The sequence below is a fragment of the Coregonus clupeaformis genome, unplaced genomic scaffold (assembly GCF_020615455.1).
Source record: "Coregonus clupeaformis isolate EN_2021a unplaced genomic scaffold, ASM2061545v1 scaf1024, whole genome shotgun sequence".
Lineage (NCBI taxonomy): Eukaryota > Metazoa > Chordata > Actinopteri > Salmoniformes > Salmonidae > Coregonus > Coregonus clupeaformis.
The window spans coordinates 187,501-192,500 of NW_025534478.1; the positions used below are offsets into that span (position 1 = coordinate 187,501).

Here is a 5,000-nt window from a genome sequence, read left to right on the forward strand (position 1 = left end):
CACTGGTATACATAGGACGGACAGGTAACTAACTAGTCAATACCACTCTATTCTATCTAACTCTATATGTCCCAACACACCACTGGTATACATAGGACGTACAGGTAACTAACTAGTCAATACTACTCTATTCTATCTAACTCTATATGTCCCAACACACCACTGGTATACATAGGACCACAGGTAACTAACTAGTCAATACCACTCTATTCTATCTAACTCTATATGTCCCAACACACCACTGGTATACATAGGACGGACAGGTAACTAACTAGTCAATACCACTCTATTCTATCTAACTCTATATGTCCCAACACACCACTGGTATACATAGGACCACAGGTAACTAACTAGTCAATACCACTCTATTCTATCTAACTCTATATGTCCCAACACACCACTGGTATACATAGGACGTACAGGTAACTAACTAGTCAATACCACTCTATTCTATCTAACTCTATATGTCCCAACACACCACTGGTATACATAGGACCACAGGTAACTAACTAGTCAATACCACTCTATTCTATCTAACTCTATATGTCCCAACACACCACTGGTATACATAGGACGTACAGGTAACTAACTAGTCAATACCACTCTATTCTATCTAACTCTATATGTCCCAACACACCACTGGTATACATAGGACGGACAGGTAACTAACTAGTCAATACCACTCTATTCTATCTAACTCTATATGTCCCAACACACCACTGGTATACATAGGACCACAGGTAACTAACTAGTCAATACCACTCTATTCTATCTAACTCTATATGTCCCAACACACCACTGGTATACATAGGACCACAGGTAACTAACTAGTCAATACCACTCTATTCTATCTAACTCTATATGTCCCAACACACCACTGGTATACATAGGACGTACAGGTAACTAACTAGTCAATACCACTCTATTCTATCTAACTCTATATGTCCCAACACACCACTGGTATACACAGGACCACAGGTAACTAACTAGTCAATACCACTCTATTCTATCTAACTCTATATGTCCCAACACACCACTGGTATACATAGGACCACAGGTAACTAACTAGTCAATACCACTCTATTCTATCTAACTCTATATGTCCCAACACACCACTGGTATACATAGGACCACAGGTAACTAACTAGTCAATACTACTCTATTCTATCTAACTCTATATGTCCCAACACACCACTGGTATACATAGGACCACAGGTAACTAACTAGTCAATACCACTCTATTCTATCTAACTCTATATGTCCCAACACACCACTGGTATACATAGGACGACAGGTAACTAACTAGTCAATACCACTCTATTCTATCTAACTCTATATGTCCCAACACACCACTGGTATACATAGGACGTACAGGTAACTAACTAGTCAATACCACTCTATTCTATCTAACTCTATATGTCCCAACACACCACTGGTATACATAGGACGTGCACAGGTAACTAACTAGTCAATACCACTCTATTCTATCTAACTCTATATGTCCCAACACACCACTGGTATACACAGGACCACAGGTAACTAACTAGTCAATACCACTCTATCTCTATCTAACTCTATATGTCCCAACACACCACTGGTATAACATAGGACCACAGGTAACTAACTAGTCAATACCACTCTATTCTATCTAACTCTATATGTCCCAACACACCACTGGTATACATAGGACTACAGGTAACTAACTAGTCAATACCACTCTATTCTATCTAACTCTATATGTCCCAACACACCACTGGTATACATAGGACGCAAAGGTAACTAACTAGTCAATACCACTCTATTCTATCTAACTCTATATGTCCCAACACACCACTGGTATACATAGGACGGACAGGTAACTAACTAGTCAATACCACTCTATTCTATCTAACTCTATATGTCCCAACACACCACTGGTATACATAGGACGTACAGGTAACTAACTAGTCAATACTACTCTATTCTATCTAACTCTATATGTCCCAACACACCACTGGTATACATAGGACGTACAGGTAACTAACTAGTCAATACCACTCTATTCTATCTAACTCTATATGTCCCAACACACCACTGGTATACATAGGACGTACAGGTAACTAACTAGTCAATACCACTCTATTCTATCTAACTCTATATGTCCCAACACACCACTGGCATACATAGGACGCACAGGTAACTAACTAGTCAATACCACTCTATTCTATCTAACTCTATATGTCCCAACACACCACTGGTATACATAGGACGCAGGTAACTAACTAGTCAATACCACTCTATTCTATCTAACTCATATGTCCCAACACACCACTGGTATACATAGGACGACAGGTAACTAACTAGTCAATACCACTCCTCTATTCTATCTAACTCTATATGTCCCAACACACCACTGGTATACATAGGACCACAGGTAACTAACTAGTCAATACCACTCTATTCTATCCAACTCTATATGTCCCAACACACCACTGGTATACATAGGACGCACAGGTAACTAACTAGTCAATACCACTCTATTCTATCTAGCTCTATATGTCCCAACACACCACTGGTATACATAGGACGTACAGGTAACTAACTAGTCAATACCACTCTATTCTATCTAACTCTATATGTCCCAACACACCACTGGTATACATAGGACGTACAGGTAACTAACTAGTCAATACCACTCCTATTCTATCTAAGCTCTATATGTCCCAACACACCACTGGTATACATAGGACGCACAGGTAACTAACTAGTCAATACCACTCTATTCTATCTAACTCTATATGTCCCAACACACCACTGGTATACATAGGACCACAGGTAACTAACTAGTCAATACCACTCTATTCTATCTAACTCTATATGTCCCAACACACACTGGTATACATAGGACCACAGGTAACTAACTAGTCAATACCACTCTATTCTATCTAACTCTATATGTCCCAACACACCACTGGTATACATAGGACCACAGGTAACTAACTAGTCAATACCACTCTATTCTATCTAACTCTATATGTCCCAACACACCACTGGTATACATAGGACCACAGGTAACTAACTAGTCAATACCACTCTATTCTATCTAACTCTATATGTCCCAACACACCACTGGTATACATAGGACCACAGGTAACTAACTAGTCAATACCACTCTATTCTATCTAACTCTATATGTCCCAACACACTACTGGTATACATAGGACCACAGGTAACTAACTAGTCAATACCACTCTATTCTATCTAGCTCTATATGTCCCAACACACCACTGGTATACATAGGACCACAGGTAACTAACTAGTCAATACCAGTCTGTTCTATCTAACTCTATATGTCCCAACACACCACTGGTATACATAGGGACCACAGGTAACTAACTAGTCAATACCACTCTATTCTATCTAACTCTATATGTCCCAACACACCACTGGTATACATAGGACCACAGGTAACTAACTAGTCAATACCACTCTATTCTATCTAACTCTATATGTCCCAACACACCACTGGTATACATAGGACCACAGGTAACTAACTAGTCAATACCACTCTATTCTATCTAACTCTATATGTCCCAACACACCACTGGTATACATAGGACGTACAGGTAACTAAATAGTCAATACCACTCTATTCTATCTAACTCTATATGTCCCAACACACCACTGGTATACATAGGACCACAGGTAACTAACTAGTCAATACCACTCTATTCTATCTAACTCTATATGTCCCAACACACCACTGGTATACATAGGGACCACAGGTAACTAACTAGTCAATACCACTCTATTCTATCTAACTCTATATGTCCCAACACACCACTGGTATACATAGGACGCACAGGTAACTAACTAGTCAATACCACTCTATTCTATCTAACTCTATATGTCCCAACACACCACTGGTATACATAGGACGTACAGGCTCTTAACTAACTAGTCAATACCACTCTATTCTATCTAACTCTATATGTCCCAACACACCACTGGTATACATAGGACCACAGGTAACTAACTAGTCAATACCACTCTATTCTATCTAACTCTATATGTCCCAACACACCACTGGTATACATAGGACCACAGGTAACTAACTAGTCAACACCACTCTATTCTATCTAACTCTATATGTCCCAACACACCACTGGTATACATAGGACTACAGGTAACTAACTAGTCAATACCACTCTATTCTTATCTAACTCTATATGTCCCAACACACCACTGGTATACATAGGACCACAGGTAACTAACTAGTCAATACTACTCTATTCTATCTAACTCTATATGTCCCAACACACCACTGGTATACATAGGACGTACAGGTAACTAAATAGTCAATACCACTCTATTCTATCTAACTCTATATGTCCCAACACACCACTGGTATACATAGGACGTACAGGTAACTAAATAGTCAATACCACTCTATTCTATCTAACTCTATATGTCCCAACACACCACTGGTATACATAGGACGTACAGGTAACTAACTAGTCAATACCACTCTATTCTATCTAGCTCTATATGTCCCAACACACCACTGGTATACATAGGACGTACAGGTAACTAACTAGTCAATACCACTCTATTCTATCTAACTCTATATGTCCCAACACACCACTGGTATACATAGGACGTACAGGTAACTAACTAGTCAATACCACTCTATTCTATCTAACTCTATATGTCCCAACACACCACTGGTATACATAGGACCACAGGTAACCTAACTAGTCAATACCACTCTATTCTACTCTAACTCTATATGTCCCAACACACCACTGGTATACACAGGACCACAGGTAACTAACTAGTCAAACTACCACTCCTATTCTATCTAACTCTATATGTCCCAACACACCACTGGTATACATAGGACCACAGGTAACTAACTAGTCAATACCACTCTATTCTATCTAACTCTATATGTCCCAACACACCACTGGTATACATAGGACCACAGGTAACTAACTAGTCAACACCACTCTATTCTATCT

At 39.3% G+C, this 5,000-nt stretch overlaps 1 protein-coding gene across 1 annotated transcript in view; it reads left to right on the forward strand.

Moving 5' to 3' along the window:
- The window catches only part of ern1 (endoplasmic reticulum to nucleus signaling 1), a gene marked incomplete at its 3' end in the record, with an annotated part of 25,126 nt that overhangs the window by 18,918 nt on the left and 1,208 nt on the right, over nucleotides 1-5,000 (forward strand). The gene's annotated exons all lie outside the window — the stretch shown is intronic.